The 18,895-nt window shown below is 46.8% G+C and overlaps 1 long non-coding RNA gene across 1 annotated transcript in view; it reads left to right on the plus strand.

Annotated features, from left to right (window-relative positions):
* LOC128813758 (uncharacterized) overlaps positions 1-18,759 on the plus strand; it is a 28,021-nt gene extending 9,262 nt beyond the window's left edge. Inside the window, exons 2-4 of the long non-coding RNA XR_008439166.1 lie at positions 6,160-6,280; positions 17,192-17,755; positions 18,516-18,759. This is a non-coding gene — a long non-coding RNA (uncharacterized LOC128813758). The remainder of the gene's footprint in view (positions 1-6,159; positions 6,281-17,191; positions 17,756-18,515) is intronic.
* Positions 18,760-18,895: the final 136 nt, after the last annotated feature.

An 18,895-nucleotide genomic window follows, 5' to 3' on the forward strand; every position in this document is an offset into this window, starting at 1 on the left:
CAGAATATCTGAGATTTGGGGATTTGTGATTTTGCTAGGATGCAGGATTGGAATTTCAGGATATTGTAATTTCTTTGCTCCCTTCATTTTTTTCATGAAGTAGCTGCTTGTCTTCTCCATTCAGTCCCCCTGTTGGTACACAGGGATGCTGATCCCCCTGCACAGAGATACTGCAGGGGTTAATTAGTGTTGGCAAAACATTTTGAAATGGATGATTGATAAATGGATGATTGAAAGATGAAAGCTGAATCAGTACCTGCATAAAGAAATCTTCCTCTGTAGTCTTATCACTCTGGGAAACTCCCTGTGTACCCAAGGATGCTGCACAGGCCACTGGGCACTCCTCTCCCCATTGCCTGGGGTCTCCTCCAGGGGACTCATTTATTGCAGAATTCCACTTTAGTCTGTGTGATGTGAGCCCCAATATGTGCCACAGAGAGAACGGCCTGGCAGCTACCAGCAAGTGCTGTGGAAATACCAAATGAGCTGGAGCTTTTTCTTTCTCTGGAGCTCTTGTTCTGCTCTTTTCCAGTGAATTGTGCAGCTGCAGAACCCAGAGCGTCTCAGGAGGAAGAAGGGGAAGGTGGAGCCTGTTCCCATGGTTAGAGACAAGGAAGGAGGAGGTATCCTCGAGTGAGTGCCCACAAGACACGACCTACAAGAGCTCTGTGGAAGGTGGTGCAGGCAGCTCTCTGCTTTACTTGCAGCTCTCTGCTTTACTAGGGCCTCTGGTGAGCTGTCAGCAGAAGTTTTCTGCTGGTGGGTCTCTGAGACACTGTTCTCCTGCCTTTCTCCTGCCTGTGGGTAAGCAGATGGTTGTGGAGATCCCACAGGGCATATATGGCTGCTCTCACACTTCTTTCAACTGCTGTGCAGACTCCTGATCTTGGTAGAGAGGCTGAAAGGGGCCAAAGAGTGACCAGGTAGTTCTCCATTTGTACTTTATTCACAGAATAAATCCCTGCATCAGCACCACAGTACAATGAAAGATGCCAAAAGAAACAGGTCTGGAGACCATGTCCATCCCATCTGATCCCAACACGTCTCTGTTTCACCGTGGATCATCTCCCTTCCCAGCACCATTGTGAAGGCCACCCGTGCTGCATGGGCACAGCAGATCCAGGGCCTCTCAGCAGCAACAGGGATCTCTCCTCTCTCCTTAGCTCATAGGGCACAGGGAGGTGTTGGCCTGATGGAAAAAGGATTACCATGGCTTGGGGTGGAGCCATCCCAAAGCAGAGGAGCAGCTTTAGCAGAAGGTAAAGCAGGAGACCTCCCAGGAGCATCGGCAAAGCTCTGGTACCCAAGTGCTGTGGCCCCATGGGGTATAACCACTGGCACTGTTGCTTGTCCCCTGCTCCTTCCAGCTGAAGCTTACCTGCAGGAAGGATCTTATCTCAAAAATCTTCCAGCTGGAAAAATGTCTTCGGCCACCTTTGCTCGGCCAGAGCCAGCCACGAGATGGCAGCAGCCTTGTGTCGTCGGGCTGGGATTTGGCTCCTTCCTGCGTTTCCCACTCCGGCTCCTCCCTGCCCCTTTCACGTTATAGATGAGGTCTCCAGGTCTGACGAGCGCCAAGAAGCCTTCTTCCATCCTCTGGGTTGAAGGAGAAGTGACCCCGAGGAAGGCTGTGAAAGAAGATCTGTGAGCTTAGCTCCCATCTTTGCAGACAAGCTGATGGAGCAGAACCACTTTGTCTCCTGATCCCCGGCCCCCAGGGTGTTCATGGGATGTCTCATCGAAAGTGAATGTGCACAATTCTTTCAAGAGCTCAGATTTCAACCTAGTGGATCAAAATTGCTGACGTTTCTGAAGGGCTATATGGAAATTAAGTCCCTGTCATTCTTCCTTTCACTGCAGCTACTCAGGGGTGCTGTGTGATGACTTGGACAACGAGCAGCAGGTGCTCAGTGATTTGTATTTCACACTTGTTCTTGCTGAGGATGCAGACTCCTTCCTGCTGAAGAGAAAATGTTCTGCAGTCTTCAGCCTGGGATCCTGGCCAGAGCTGGAACAGTTTCTTTTGCAATGCAAAGCTAATTCTGGTGTGTGCTGAGACATCTGCACACAGATAAGGTGTGTGCTTTGCTCTGGCTCCCAGCCAACACAGCCAAGGCCATGGAGAATGGGTTGGCTTTTGCTCCCTGCCGTGTGGCTCAGGCAGTGTGGCACTGCTTGGTGGTGCTGTAGCAGAGCCTGGTGCAGATGGAGTGGAAGGTGACAGAATCTCAGGGTAAGGCTGTTGGAGAGAGACCTCTGGAGGTCTCTTGTCCAGCCTCCTGCTCAAAGCAGGGATAACTTTCAAGTCATATCAGGCTGTTCAAGGCCTTGCCCAGCTCTTTTGAAAATCTCTAAGGGTGAAGATTTTGTGAAGTCTCTGGACAATGGAGGCTGAAATCAGGGATGCTGAGCCTGGGTTCATTGGGGTGACCCCCCTGATTTGCTCTGGTAAGGATATAAATAAACAATATGGTTGCAATTTCAAGGCCAGTTCTGAATAACCACGTAGACCTGGTCCCCAGATGAAAACTGTAACTAGTTCCAGACTTTCCTCTTAACTCAGTACTTTTGGGAACGAGGGACTGCATTTAGCCCATTGTGCAAAAGAGAGCCACAAAGCTGCAGCCAAGGAGACTTTCTTAAACTAGACTATAAATCCACATTATTTGCATGGACAAATGACCCAGGAACCTAAGACTGAAACTTCATGATTTTGCATTAAGCTCTTGAGGCACAGTTCCAGCCTTTTTCCTGGCTCTTGCTTTGTGGCAAAACTTCAGCTGCTGTCACTGCATGGGAACGGATCCAGCTGAAAAATACCCTGCCTGAGGAAAAGATCCTTTTTTATCATGATCACTGTGATGGCTTGAGGAGGAGGGACACATGAGCTGGGGAAAGATGAAATTGCCCCTTTCAGTGACAGCCTGTGCTTTGATCACTTAGGAAGATAGTGAAACTGCAGCTGGTGAAAAGGGCTGATCCTGCAAGTCCTACACAAAAATTCTCTTCAACGGGAGCTATGGAGCACAGCAAAAAGGATTAATAAACCAAAGTTATGGGTTGAGCTGCAAAAGGAAGCACATGCTTCATGACTCCAAGCTCTTTCTGCTCATGTGGAATGGATTAAAGATAAAAACAACCCTGTAATGCACTTTGCTCCTGATCTGTTTCGATCCTGTCTATCTTCTTCTCCAGAGAAGCTTGTGCAGGAACTGTTATCTGTAACTCAAAACTGTGGCTCATATTCCCAGGGTAGCTCATGGGATTCACTTTTCCTTGCCAGAGAATGAGACATCACTGGGTACCAGCTGCAGTGGTTTGGGAATGTTTAGTGCCAGCCTGGTTGTTTTCCTGCAGGATCTGCCTATTGGCATCTGTATTTTGAGTATGGAATACTGGGCCACATAGAAACATAGTGACTCTGCTGGTGCTGGCCAGTGGATCTCCTGTGGGACAAGCACCAAATCCACGTTTGGTGTCTGTTTAGCTGGAATCATGGACAGCACAAGCATGCTCCTCACGCAACAACAGCTTTATTACTCAGAAATAATTTGAAATTCCAGATCCTGTTCCTATTCTTTTTGCCTGCACTGGTGTGAATGACCGCTGTTCTCCTCCCCACTGAGATGTCAGCAGATCCTGTAGCTTGTTTTCCACTGAAATGTCTCTTCTTAGGTAAATATTACATCTGGGCTTGCTTTGCCAGTGGCTTTCCTACCTGGAGTTTGTAGAACAGGTCAATGCCCTGCCGGGAGATAAGAGGAATACTTGCTGCCGGTGCTGTTTGCTGCTGTGAAATGCCACCCTGCTCTTCCCTCATCACTTGCTCCTCTAAAGTTTTTTGAATGTTGCTTAAGTCCTGGAGCTTTTTGCAAATTGAGTGAAATTTAAGACAAGATGTCGAATGTTTGGACAGAGCAGAAGGACTTGTTTATTGCAACAGCCATGACTTGTAAATTATTCATCTGTGTGTAATTGAAACGCTCAGATCCCCAAAGGTCATGTTACAAAGAGTGAGGTGAAGGATCAGTGAGCTTCCAGCAAAACAGGAAGGTTGGCAGGTCCTGGGGAAGCCTTCTCCATCCACCTGCATCTGTTTCATGGCAGTGCCTTTTTGCAGATGAAAATTGAGTTTTCAAGAAGTGAAGCAATGTACAAACATGTGTCTGGGAAGGGGAGAGGCCATGAATAAAGTACCTTCCTCTATCAATTTTCCCTCCAGTGGGAAACACACATTTGAAGCCTGTTGCAGTGAAACATCTGTACAGTCTGAGGGCACAGCCCAAGTATCAGCACACACACAATGGACCCTGGGCTCTGTGAAATGGAGAAGAAGTTCCAAGGACCAAGAGGGACCAGAATAGCTGTGTAAGCAGAAAATAATCCAGTGCAGTTCCACTCAGCAGTCCTGTCTCCAGACAACACCAAACTTCAACTAATTAAAAAGAGCAGATGCTAGCTGGAACATTAATTGGAACAGCTATCAACTTTTCTCTGTGCTTAAATCTGTATTCTAGCTCTCTCGTGCCAGGTTTGGAGAGAAAGAGTTAACCCTTCAGGTTGTTTATTTTTTTTTTTAGGCACGTCCTAGCATGTCCTTAGAAGAGAGCATAATGAAAGTTCTATGAATAGGTTTGGATCCAGGTTTTTTTCAGCTGAAAACAATTCTCTGTCTAATAATGCAGAGCCATCATCACAAACAGCACTCTCAACCCTTCCCTCTCACTGTGCTGTCAGTAAAGTGATCTTGCTCAGCTTTCAGAGGCCTTGTAGCCGTGCTGGGCACAGAGCCAGCTGCTCTTCTTCCCTGTATGCATTGTATTAGATGGACACCTCTTTGTTAACCTGGGCTCATTTGTTCCCCTCAGCCTGTATTCCTTCTCATTAGACTTGATGTATGATCAAGAAAAGAAAGTGCAAAGAGCTCAGCTGACATCAGATACACTTATAAATAGCCTTTCTGCCCTGCTACAGTTCTGTGGCCATCCCAACGGGAGCGAGCACTCGGTGTATCATTCTCTTCCTGGAACTGGGATGCTATCGAAGATTTTCCTCTAAAGCAGCCAAATTTGGATGTTGGAAACTGGGTGCTTGAATGCAGGCACCACTGGTCTGTTCCAGATTGGCAGTTCCTCAGTCTTGTCCTAATCTCCAATTCTTAAGAGATCAGGCAAAGGCATTGTTTGAACAGTGAGGCTCTTCCACTGTTCCAAGCCCTCCCTGCTCCCTGTAACAGCAGAGGCTCCCTCAGCACAATGACAAGCCCTGGACTTTTTCTACAACTTTGCTCACACTCCACCCCAAGCTCCCGTTACTCCCTTCATTCTCAAACCCTGTTTCCTCCCTCTCCCTCAGGGCTAGATCCTATCTCCTCCCTGGGCTCAGTGAGTTCATCACAGGTCTGGCAATCCTTGTTGAGATGTGTCCTGTGTGCTGTCATGAGCACCAGTGTTCCCATCAAAACACACTCTGCTCTGGCTTCCAGTGGATGATGAGGAGGCTATCCCTTAACCCCTTTACTTTTGCTGAGCTCCTTGGGTGATAACTATTGTCATTTCCTACACCTTACTGGCACTGAATGAGCCTCAAATTCAGCTTCCAAAGAGATTGCCAGGGAGTGATCAATTTAGGCAGGGGAGCTATGGAGGATTACAGGGCTGATTGAGACATTACAGATTATTCCTGAATCATATTCTTGTCTGATGAAAGAAATGAGTCAGATCCTTCCAACACAGTTTGACCAGGCAGCAGCCAGCTCAGCGGCTGTGTGAGGAGCTCACGATGTTTGCAAATGGAATAAAGTTCATTTAATACAGCAGGCCTGTATTTGCTGTTAACTCGAAGGCCTCTCACCTGAAAACAACCTGCAGATCACTTACCCCATCACTGCTCACAGGAGGAATTAGCTCCTGAGAGCTGCTGTTGGGGAAGGAGGTGGGTATTTCTGAGGAATGACCCCTTTCCCAAGGCAGGGTAAAGATCTTTTTCCTGTGATGCTGAGTTTGTCATTGAAATACTCACAGTCCCTGTTCCCTTTTTGGATAGCCAAGACTCTGCCCCAAAAACATTCTCCTGCCTCTGGGCTGTCTCTCTCAGCAGTGCTGCCAATATTGGTCTTAACGTAATTTTGCTTTTTTTTTGGCTGCTTTCTCTTCCTAGGTGGGAATGCTGTCACTACCAAATGACACCTGTTTCCCATGGGTCTCTGCAGCCGATAGGAAGAACGTTCTTTCCCCCTAGCCCAGCTGCAGGCAGGCATCTCCTGGGGCCAGTGGATCAGGTAAGCAGCTCCTTCTGACTCAGTTCTCCTGCTGAGCTCTCAGTGCCTGTCTGCCTTCTGGATGTGTCTTGTTGACTCCTGACAGCCACAGGTGAATGGCTCACACCCTGATGATGGTGGATTTTTAGACATTTAGAGGTTAGGAGGTGAAATGGGAACTTGTTTCCTATTGTTTGCCTCACATGTTCTGTCAGCATCTCCCCCCTCAGCACCTACCCTAATGTCACTGCCCGCCAAGTCTCTGTTTTCCCTCTAGGGCAGCTTCAGGTTTAGACCCTGCCAGCCCATTTTCTTCCAGCAGGAGACAAACTCCCATGCATCCTCCGCAGCCCGTGTCCCTGCAGCCCATCCCAGTCCTGCAGGGCGCTGCCCAGCGCCGGGTACGGCTCTGCCCCGGGGCAGCCGCTCCCCTGCGGTGCCCCAGAGCCGTGTTTGCAGCTGAGCTGTCTGGAGAGAGCATTAGCATTGCTGCATCGGGACAGAGGGCAGGCTTGTGATTGCTCCTTGAGTGGTTCTTTGTGGCTGCTAACTCTGCCCTCATGCCCCAGAGATGTGAGGTGTGTCCTGAGGCCAGACTTTCCCCTGTGGAAAATGGGGCAACGGTTCTCAGAGCCTGCAATGGGAATTTCTTTGGGGCATGGCAACGATCTCACCTGACTGAAGGCAGACTTGTGCCCGGTTAAGCCATCAGCCTTGAATGCCTTCTGTGTTCTTGTTCCAAAGCAGCTTCTAAATTAGAAATCCTACCACCTGCATTTGATATGAGCAGGGATTTTGCAATAGCGGGGGCTGAGTCAGGCACAGACACAAGAGCCATTCCTGCTGCTGAAAGGTTTTGCTGCATTTAGGTACCCACTGCAATAGTTTCCCTCCTCACCCCATCTCCCAGGGGTTGAGCAAGACTGGCAAACCTGGTCAGCTCAGCCCCAGAGGAGCAGCTCTGGGAGGGCCTGGGCACTGGCTGACTCAGCAGGGACTCTGCTCCCTGCCTGCTCATGGCTTTTCCCCTGTCAGCAGCAGCGTGGCCAAGGTAAATTACCTGCTTTTGGAACAGCTTTGGTTCCTGCTAAGATTGGCAGCCTGTGTCTTATTGTGAGCCTTTTTGATACAGCAGCAGAACACCATCTAGGTATGGAAAACAGGCTGACCCTCTCCAGTGGTCTGCCACGTCTTTGTGACATTTACAGATCCAAATTTCCCTAGACTGTACCCTGAAGGGAAAGCATCTGATTCCTGTCCTGCAGATCCAGGCCCCTTTCCCAGTTCCCACTTTTAAAGCTTCCCTGATAAAATCTAATGGAGCTCATTCAGGGGTGGCTCATTCAGCTGTGGGAAAGGTTCTTGTAAAAAAAAGAGTGTTTTGACTTCTGTTATCCTCATATTTAGTTTCCTGTACTTTTCAACGCTTTCTGAGCCTGGACTATGGCAAAACCATGCTCAAGGCATTAGACAAAAGACTCTTATTTATTTTATTGATACTTCTAGCATCTTGTTAGTAATTTTCTGGTTTTGGCACCGATAAATGGGGAATCAAGCAGTTCTATCATGACAATACATCTATTGTCAGAAGTTCCTAAGTGAAGGTCTTTTAAGTTGTTCTGAGTTTCTGTGTTTGAATACACAGCATTGCCTTGGGCCAAGCCCAGAGAAACCTCCTGCCTGATTTACCTTCCACTCTCCATACACTAGACCTGGGATTTCATGCTCTGCTCATCCTGGGTCACAGCTTGATCTCTTTGCAGGTGGCAAATCCTGCAGCTCCATTAAGGTATGGCTGCTCAAGACAGCCCCTTGAAGCAGCCCACGTGGCTCCTCAGTAGGTCTTCAGGCTTAGAGGCAGCCAAAGAAGGCTCCTGGCACATTTTCCTCTTCAAAGTGGGTGTGAGGGAGGAGGAGGCAGCAGTTATTGAGCTGACAAAATTTCTTGTCTCCTGCCTCAGTCTCAGTGGGCTTCAAAAGAGGGTTGAGAAATGCCAAGTCCTCGGGCTGGCCCTGTCCCACGCAGGGGCTGCCTTCCAGTGTGGCCCGGGAGCCTCTGCTCAAGGTGATTTTTTTTCCAGCATTTTTATCCCTTTTGCACCTCTTGTTTGGGTTACTGACATTTGTCTGCTGGCTTGTATTTTTATGAGGATTCTTCTCAGCCATTGGGCTCTGATGACTGGGCCACCTTCCCATTGCTGGTGTCCAGCAGAGCCATGGCACACTGAGCTCACCCGGGGTGCCTGCGCCTGCTCCAGCGCGGTCCCGGCCGGCTGGAGCTCCAGCGGCAGCTCTGCTCAGCCCCTTATGGCAAAAGCAGGACTCTCATTCCTTTTTTGAAAATCCTCCAACTCTCTCCATTCTTTGGCCCAGCTTTGAGCCCAGTGGTTCCTCTGTTGCTTGTCTTCTGTTGCCTGGACAGAAATGTTGGCTCTCAGCATCCTCCTTGGAGGTGACACCCCACACCTGAGTCCAGCACTGAACCATTTGCCCCGAGTGTCCTGGGGCTTTCTGTGTTCCTGCCTGTGTCCATTTCCCTCGGCTGGATTGGAGCTCTTCCATGTGCTCTGATTTTTCCCCTCCCACCAACTCCAAAATCATCACCACTTTCTGGCTTCCCATTAATTTCTTTTGATTCTCTTCACTGGACAAGGCCTAAACATCTCCACACTCTCATGCTAACTGATGGGACCCTGGGATATTTGTAACCTTTATTTCGCTTTACCAAATCCATTTGTATCAGGCAGTGCCCCCAAAAGAAAAAGACAAATAAGGATTATTGAAACCCTCTCCTCTACCCCATAGAAACAGCCCTGCCTGTTTGTATGGGATAGAGGAGAGGGCAAACAAGCCTTTTGTCCATCATTTTGCTGCTCCACAGTGATATCCCCTCTTATTTTAAAATATTTTTGCCTGCAGGCAAATCATTAAGCAGGTTTTTGAGCAGACTTGCACTAATTTCTTTGCCAAACTCCTGCCATTGCCACCCACTTCAGGCTGATCCTGGTGGTGCTGAGCTGCTGGAGGCAGGGATGTGCCTGATCCCGCAGTAAAGGCTGTTCTGGCGTTGCACAACGTGTCTGTTCTCCGGGGGGCCATGCGCAATCTCTGCCTGGGACAGATGTCTGAGCTGGATCCCGCTGCAATGACGTCAAAGGCTGCAATATTGTCCCTCTTCCCAGGGCTGGCAGGGCCTGGCCACGCAGGGCTCGCACAGTGGCATTAATCTGTCACCAGATGCCATCACAGGTGGCCCCTGCCCCTTTGCACCGTGGAGAGCTGCTCACATGCCTAGGTCTTCCTTGCAAATTCCTGCTACTCTAGAGACCTCTGACTGAAAGCAAACGGGAGTTGATTTTAAAAGGAGCATCCTCTGTTGTTGACCTGTGAGCAGATAAAAGTCCAGCAAGCTCAAACAGCCTTTCCTGTGCTTGGGACACAGGCTGGCACAAACAAATGCCATTTGTCATGGAGCTGCAGCAGCCAGCACAGCAGAGGGGATCAGTAAATCCCTGGATGTGACTTGGCGCCCGTCTCCACGGCACTGATTAGGAGGACAGGAGTTATCTGTGTGCAGCTATTTTGGATGCTTGTGTGAAGGGCTGTTGAAGGCAGCAGCAGCCTCAGCTTGTACCAAAAAAAGCCGTGGTGACAGGGGGTGACACACACTGCTGCACCTGACCATTTGCCACAGGGAAGGTTTCCCAGAGCTGCAGGGAAGGAGGAGACTGGCACATCCCTGGGGCAGGACTTCCCCGAGGCACCCCAGGCTCTGCCCTCCCCGGGGGGCTGTGGCAGGGCAGGGGTTGTGACAGGACGTGATTCACAGTGACCTCCTGGCACCACTGCCAGCATTGCCTGCTGCTGAGGCACTGCTGACATTCCACACCTGCCAGAGCCAGCCTGGAATGGCTGCATCCAGCCCGAGCTCCATGAAATGCTGTTCCTTGTCCCATCAGCTGTGTGCTGGCCTGAGCCATGGTCCTTTTTGACAGCTCTGGACAAATGTCAGGGGGAAGGAAGGAGTGCTTGACGTTTTCAAATTTATATAAACGCCCAGACAGTTCTTAGAGTCTTCTTAAAATGCTGATGACAGATTAAGAACAGCTCCCATCTTGGGGTTTTGGAAATACTGAGGTTTTTCAAGTTGTCAATCCAGCAGGAGGATTTCCAGCATGCCTGTGGCTGTGTACAGCATCCATCCTCTCCTTTAGCCAGCTCAGGGCTGCTGGTGGTAGCTGCTCCCAGGATGTGGCCACATGTAGGGTATGACCTGGGGAAAGTGAAAAAAGAGTCTGTAACATTAGCAGGAACATTTTGATTGGCTCATGAAATGAGATAACTGTAAGATGTTGAAAGCTATTAAAAATTTGCTAGCCTTACAAAAATGGGGGAGATTGGTTTTAAACATATAAGTGCAGAGGTGAGTTATCTTTAAAAATCTGTAATTTTCAGCTGGAAATATGACTGAGACAAATCTTGAAATTAGATACTTAATTACAAAATCAATTTTGCTAAAAAGATCCAGAGTTTGCAATTGATTTCATTAGCCTCTGCTGAGCCCACTAGTGAAACATCCCTGGTTAGAACTGGTACTGCTGTGTTAGTTTGCTGTGGGTCACATCACCAAATTATTGTGCTTATAACAGACTTTGCATGCTAAAAGTGAAGAACTTGACATTCCAAAAGCAACATCCATTCTGTCTTCTCTGATAGAGATAACTAGTGTATTCCTAGGTGTAAAAGCAAAAGCATTTTCCTTGAGTGGTTGTGTTAATAAGGCAGTGAGGAAAAGGGCTGGTGTGGCAATGCTTCACACTTTGCAGAGCAGAAATCAGCCAGTATTTACCTTAGAGACTGCGATATTTAGATAGGAATTCCAAAGGGAACTACCATAGTGAACTTCTGCTGACTCTGACAGGTTTGCAGGATCAATGCCTCACTGTAGTAAGAGAGATGCTGCTTGCTGATGGCCAGGAGCCCTAATGGTATCCAGGGAAACCCAACTGCCTGCAGTAATTCACAGGGTGGTCACCGTCACATGCAAGCTTGTGCAAAAACATCTAAATGGTTTTGGCTTGATCTTTGGGGTAAATTGGCTTTAGAGCTGAGGGCACTTGCTGTGCCAGCCTCTGCAGCAGACAGATTCCAGGTCCACTTGGACAAAAACTGGGTGATTTGCAGTGGTTTAGATATCTCTTTTCCCTAGGGAAAAGAAGAACTAGCATGTTATTAAGTAGAGGTTGTGGAAGAATTAAACCACTCAATAAGATGTGATGTTCTCCCCAGTTCAGTGATTACAGGCTCTTCTCATAAAAGCTGCCATATTCCCTCTGCCTCTAGCACAATTCAGATATCCTGAAAAAAGGCTTTCTCATAATCTTTTTTCTATATTTTTTTCCACTGGGCACTTGAAATCAATTTTATGAACATCAGTTTGTTCTGTATTGTACTTAGCCAAGATTATTGAAACCACAGAGCAAGGAGATGAGGTGAGTCACTTCTGGCCATATAGACATTTAAATAGCAGAATTGGGAAGGAACATACTTTCCTCTCAAGCAGTGTTTGTGGAGAAAAAAAAATATATGCCAGCAATCTGAATTTAGCTCTCCATTATTGCTTTTAACACCACCAGGGGTAAATATTTTGCTCACAAACACTGACAGAATAAGAAAATAGGCATCTTTAGATTGCAGGATATGTAATTAATCTTCCCCCAAACTTTCAGACAATATAAGGTGGATATGAATGAAAACACTATGATCACATCTGTATTTTAAGAAAGAATAATCCAGGCCTGAATCAGTGGTTTTTCGTTGCTTACATTGCTACTAAGGACCCACTAGATAAGAAAATAGAAGATTGCATCACAATGGATAATTTTTGATATGAGTGATCTAGTTGCTTGGGGTTTTTTGTCTGTTTTTTATTATTAATTATTCTGCTGAGAATATCTGCCCTGGGACAAACAAAGCAGTCAGCTCTCAACGGCAGCAAAATAAATCTCAGTCCAGGGCAACACAAATTGGGAAGAAGCTCCAGAGAGCGGTGCTATTTGAAATAAATTGAGGAAATATTTTAAAAGCTTGCATAGAAGAGCAGAGTTTTGCCAGCTATTACAATTGGACTTCAGAGTAACTGCTGAGTGGGTAATTAGTCCCATGGGAACACAAGAGTCTGGACAAATGTAAAAAGGAACAAGAGGGGGGAAAAAAGCCTATGAAGAATTAACTTTGGAAAACAAGCTAGAACATTAGTCACAGGAGAGATATAACTCAACTTCCATTTAAGATTTATTTCTGTGATGAACAGAAACATTGTTTTTAACCCTGTATAGAGGCAGGAAATACAAACCTTGCTGTTTAAGACAGCTAGAACTACTTTATTGAAGTTCATCTCTTTGATAAGAGGGTGAAGAGGAGGGTCAAGAGATGCTGAAAATACTGCAAACCCATCAAACAGGAATTATGTTCAGGTGGAGCCGGGAAAAAACAGTTGTGGAACTGGTCAAGATATTAGGTGGGGTCTGTTTTGCTCTCAGAGACTTCCCCATCATGAAGACAGAGCAGTTAGTCAAGGTTCAAAAGATCATGTCCCCACCAACATTTGCTCACAGCCTGTGTACAATGCTGGGTTGAGAGCACCCCAGCTGGAAGGAGGTGATTTACCTACCTGACATGCCAGAGGATACCTCTTTGCATAACTCTTTGCTGGGTTTAGAAAGACTTGGGGGAACACAACTACAAAGAAAGCTTGCAGCATGTGAGACACTTCTGAGGTTATGTAGTGCACATGTGGTTGGTTCTGCCATTCCAGAGCTCCTGATCCACAGTCCTGTGCTGTAACTACTGAACCAGAGACTTATTTATAGAGTTTGTGCACTTGGCTTTTGTGGTTCATTGCTCCCATTATTATCTCAACAGCAGTGGTTTGCTAATCAGTCCTTTGTAGGACAGGACTAGTATTGCTTTGGCTGTTTGATGTTTAGAAAAAAGAAGAATGTAATTCCAGTGTCCCTGGAGGAGCAGGAAGTTTGCAAAATCTCCTAATATATCTGGGTGTGAATCTATGTAAATAGGTCATATTCACTGAACTGTGTGCCTGGAGCAGTAACAGTAACATCACAGCTGAAGGTTCAGGACCAGGCACCAGACCTGGATCTTCCTAATTTTAAGGACTTTCGTGCTATCTCTGCTCTACAGCCTCCAAGGAGGTTGACTTCACCTCCGTGCTGGGCTCCCACCGTTTCACTGGCCAAGTGATGGGGTCCCAGCTGCCTGTTCTGCCCTGGTACCCCCAGGAGCTCTGTCTGTTGGTGCCATGGTGTTGCATTTCTGACCTGCTGGTGCTCCAGCTGTGACCTGAGTGAAGGTTACTGTGTTTGCATGTAGGCTTTGTGTTTGCTGTTTAAGGTGAGTGAGAGGCTCTGAATTCCCTCGGCTGGGTCACCCTCTCTGTTTCCCAATTCAGTGCAAATGGCCAGACGGGCAGGCAGCTCTTCCTTGAAGACAATACAATTCTCGAGAGGTGTGCCAGTGTCTGGCAGACGTGGTGTTCGCAATGCAGGGAGGACACAACATGGTCATAGCTGTTCAGTCTGTAAACACTGCCTTCAGAAACACCCTCTCCTCTCAGCACCTCCCTGAGCCACTGCCCGCAGAGCTCAGCACAAGGATCCTGCACCCAGCCCTGGCGTATTCCTTCCAGGAGAGGGCAGGGGAATACAGTTTATCGCAGATCCACTCCTGAACTGGAGCCAACCTCCATCCAATCCCAGATCTTCCTGTACGTCTTCCAGTGTATTTTGCTTTCCTAAACTTGGAGGAGCAGAAGTGGGCCCTGAATCTCCTCCAGGTGAGTTTTGTCACATTGACAGACCTGCCTGTCCCTGAGTCATCTTCGGGAGGGGCAACTTGGGCTGGGCTGTGTGCCTTGCTCTCGAACCCCTTGCCATGAGCCTTGTGTGTTCCATTGAACATCGGCTGCTGGGACCAGGCTTTAAAGAGCCGAGCCCCAGCTCTTGTGCTTCAGCTCGCCATCAAACGAGGGGAGGCAGTGCTGGGACAACTTGTGTACGTGTGCTCAGCACACCCCTGTCCCTGCAGAGGGGGCTCTGATCCCCTCGGATGTCCACGATGTCAGCAGGAGCAGCTCTGCTCCGTGGGTACTTTTGCCAGATTAAAGTGCAGGGGTTGCACATGGAAACCCGAAGTTGGAGTGGGACCTGGCTAAAGATGGCTTAGAGAAATGCAGCCAGAAGGTCAGCTAACATTTTTTCTCTCACTATATTAATGAACAGAAAGTTTGGGAGAAAATCAGAAACTCTCCCCAGCTCCCCCCACTGTCTTTAAGAGTCAAAAGTCTAATAGCATAAAAAATCCTAAAATTAGTTCCTTCCAACTTATCTCCCCCTGGACCTATGATGCTGACTTGAAAAGACAACATAATTTCCAAACCAGCTAAGGAAAGCAAAAAACCCAAATCAATAAACTGTTGGTCCTGGAGCATGGATGCCCTGGCAAGGCCAAAGAAATTAAGTCCTGAGATTGCTGTTGCTGTTTCCACCTTGTCCTGCAGAGACACAGCCAGGGATAAACATATTCTTTGTGTCAATATTTCTGTAGTACTGAGAGAACTTACAGTCCTTATCTGTGAGTGTCAAGGACTGCTAAGTTAATGTGATCATAACATTACTGGAGAGTCTGACAGGCTTTTTTGTTCCCTCTGTCCCTAAGTAACTGTTCTGGTGCTGAAAGCTGAAGCCCAGTAGAGCTCAGCTGGATGTGACCATGGGCTTTGTGGCACATGGAAGGGATCCATCTGCAGGAGACTAACTAAAAAAACTGAAAAAACCCTCAAACAACACACAAAACCAACAAATAGAATTTGAATTTCCTTTTTATATATATTTTTTTTTTACTCTGCTTGATTATTTTTGCTTCTTTCAACCTTGATTTGTAAAACAGATGGAAATCTGTGAATAATCAATTCAGCCTGACTAACCCTTGTTTTGCCAGGTGGCTGGTTGGCTCATCAGATTACTAATAGTTTGCTGCTGCAGTAAATGGGAAATAGCAAGGGCTGGGGCAGAAATACCACAGGTGACCTCTAAAGACAGCAAAGCACTCACCCAATGCAACACAATCCCTCTTTTTGTCCATCCATGAAGTTCACTTTTCTTTCAAGTCCCCTTACAAACGAGAAGTAATTTTTAACACAGAACTGTGCAAGCAACATACAAAAGAGGAGAAAATCCGAGGCAGGAAAACTCAGCCTCTGTAGAGCATGAAAGGAAAGGCAAAGTATGAGCAGAGCCAGACAATTCTTAGGTGTGAAGTGCTGAGTGTGGTGTGGAGGAACCCTTGCTGCCTTTCCCACCTTTAATGGCTCTGTGCTGTGTGGCACCGAGCAACTCATGAACAGTTCAGCCTATGGCTCCTTTTTAACTTTATAAAGCAGGGCAATTATTATCTTCAGGAAATTTTTTTAAAGCTTGAATGCTGAGATTTATCTGCCTTTCCTGGCCAGATCTTTAGCACACAGCCATCAGACAAAAGCCAGTTAAAAGGACCTTAACTCTGTGTTATCACCAGTGTTTGACTAGGCTGTGCCAATGCCAGAAAGGCTGTCTGAGCAGGGCAGCCAGTTTGACTGAAGTTCTCTCCTGAAAGGCGGCAAAAGAGAGAATGGAAAATGCCCAAGTAATACCAAGGGACAGAAGTAACTGTAGATTTTCAAAGGAGCTCTTGAAGAGGTGAAAAAAGGGAAGGAAATCTCTTAGTGATGCACAAAAAGGATGGGTTGGGAAAATTCAGTTGCATTTCACAGCATGGAATGAGGATTCAGATGTGCTGCAGTACCAAGTGAAGGACGCTGATGTGAGACATCAGTCACAGATGCACAAAAATTCATTCCCAAAATCTTGTCCCAGCCCAACAGTCATTGCTGGTTCTCATGAAGAGTTGGCAGAAAAAAGGGATCAGAAGTAATTATATTTATCTAGATCTGTGCATTTCCTCTGCTGTTAATAAAGGCTTGTAGTGTTTCCAAAGCCTCGAGCAAAACTTAGATGTGTGTCAGCTTGCTTTCACTGTCGTGGGGCTCAGAAGAATTAACCAGTTCACAGCTTGAGAAGTGCATGCAGGGATCACAGAGGGATGGAAAAGGGGCTGAGTCAGCTCAGAGGCTGGCACCTGCCACTGTAGCTTGTAATCTTCAGTTTTGGGTTTAAGCCCCAAAGTGTGCCTGCAGACCTCAAAACCAGGTCTGCAGTTCGAGGCACTCCCAGGAGACTCATGGATAAGAAAATATGGTCTAGCTGAGAAAGGAAGTTTCTCTGTTAAAATGCTTGCTCAGGAAAGATGCTGTCATGGATGAAGCTGCAGAGATGTTTCAGCAAGGACAACCCCAGACTGGCATTCTAGGAGGCACTGACTTTTGTGCATTTGCCATTATTCTCTGTTGTAAGGTGACAGGTTTGTGCTGTAGTGAGCCATCAGAATTTGTGCTGTTGTATATCCTGTTTGTTTGGTTTTAACATGTCCTTTGTCTCTGTCTAAAAATCCTGCCTGAGCAGAAAAGAAGACTTGGATATTTGTCTAGGGTGTTCTGATGTCCAATGGCCTGGTCAGGGCAGCAATTTCTACAAGAGCTCTGGACACCCAGGAATGCTGAAGGCACAGTCACTGAGCCTACACACAGGGACTGTGCTGGAGTTTCCCATGGATCCCAGGTGCACAGCAAAGGGGATCTGGACACATGCAAAAGGTTTGGTGCATCCCGAGCTTGTCACACTGTGTGGGTGAGGTTCGGTCAGGGTTTATTCTGCGTGCTCTGCACTCCCTTCCCAGGTGCTGTGCACTGCCTGCCTGCATTTCTAATACTCTTTTTTTTTTTCTTTTTTTCTTTTCTTTTTTTTTTTTTTTCCCCAGGGAAATCTCAAGGAGAAATACAGATGCCTTAGTTAGACTTTCCTGATATTTTCCATTGCATTTCACCTCACAGCAGTATTGAAAGGCTGAGATGCTCAGTAAGGTTCTTCAGATGTGAAAAAGTATCAGATCCCTCCTCCATCATGACATGCAGCCACACAGGGGCAGGTGCTGCCACAAGGGATGGTGGCTGTGCATCCCCTCCCACAGCAGCATGTTTGGATCTGCTTGAAAATTCCCACTGAAAATTCCCACCTTCCTTTCTCCAGCCTCAGAAACAGCCAACAGCACGGCCCTGAAGCTGCACAGTGGGCAAAGGACCCAGCTTCCAGTGGTGCTTTTAGGGAAGTGAAAACGTTGTGGGCCCAATAAAACAGATGAGTCTTGAAAAGCAGAATTGGGAAAACACAATTTTTTTTCCACATAAGGTAAATATGGGACTTCACTGCATCTCTAGCAATTTAAAGAAAGTCCAGGACTACTGTGACTAAAATATGAAGACATTGCCTTTTGCAAGTGGAAAAATGCAAGTTAGAGAAACGTCTAAGATGTCCCAGTGCCTAGGTAGGTTATAGTAATGATAAAATTAAGATTGCAACTTTTGGTTGTTTTCATGTTATAAACATTACAAGGGAATTTTGTACATGGTCAAATTCCATTAAAGCCCAGCCTTGTTGGCTTAGATTTTAGCTGTATCTAAATTTCATGTCCTTTGCATTGCTAAATCACACTAAACTTCGCCTCTTCAGGAAACAAAGGGGTTTTAATTGAGAAAAAGCAGTAAAGCGAGGTTTGCCAAACATCTATTTTGGGTAAAAATATTTAAGGCCAACATTTTTACCAACGTAATCCTTTTTACGTCAGTGAAGTTACACTAATGCAGAATTTGGCCCTGATGTATTTGTACAAATATAGTATCTAGGATTTTGATGAGTACGTATTCATGCATTATTCATTGAGACAATGTGGAGAGGAAGAACGAGGTCTGTGCATGAGAGCAAAGCCCTGAGCACCCTCAGTTCCTTTGATCATCCCCAGCAGGATGAAGGAACACCTGTAGGGTCACCCCTGTGCTCCTGCCCAGCCATGACTTGTTGAGGCTGAATGTCCTCTTGGGAAGAGACTGGTTTATGTTTGCCAGGCTGTGGGATGTGTTACTGGCAATTCTGAAGAAATGCAGATGGAGGATATTTTTGTGAGTTCAAATTGAGTTGGATTTGAAAAGAGATGAGACTGCATTTTGGTTCTGCCACAGACCTTTTGTTTGATCCTCTGTGCCTCAGTTTCCCCATAAAATGAGAATAACACTTCATTTTCTGTGCAGGACAGTGAAGCCTACTGTGGAGAGAAGGAATGGTGTGCTGTCCCATGTGCCCTCAAAAACGGGTGCACAGACCTGTTGTCATAGGACTGCATTCTGATATCCCAGGCTGCATGTTCCCAAGAAATCTGAAAAAAGGAAAATCTGCATTTGGAAAACCACTGATTGAGAAGAAAAACTGACTGCTGCTGCAGCTGGCCCCACTGTGAGCTTCCTCTGCAGGAGCTGAACACAGATCCTGATCCATACCAAGCATTGCATAACTATAGTGTGTTTGTGTATATATCTATTTATATACGTGTACACAAATTATGATGTGTGTTTATATGAAGAAGTAGTGATGTCTGTAGTAACAATGGGGTGTGTGTGGGACACACATCTAG

Source organism: Vidua macroura, chromosome 13 (genome assembly GCF_024509145.1).
Source record: "Vidua macroura isolate BioBank_ID:100142 chromosome 13, ASM2450914v1, whole genome shotgun sequence".
NCBI lineage: Eukaryota > Metazoa > Chordata > Aves > Passeriformes > Viduidae > Vidua > Vidua macroura.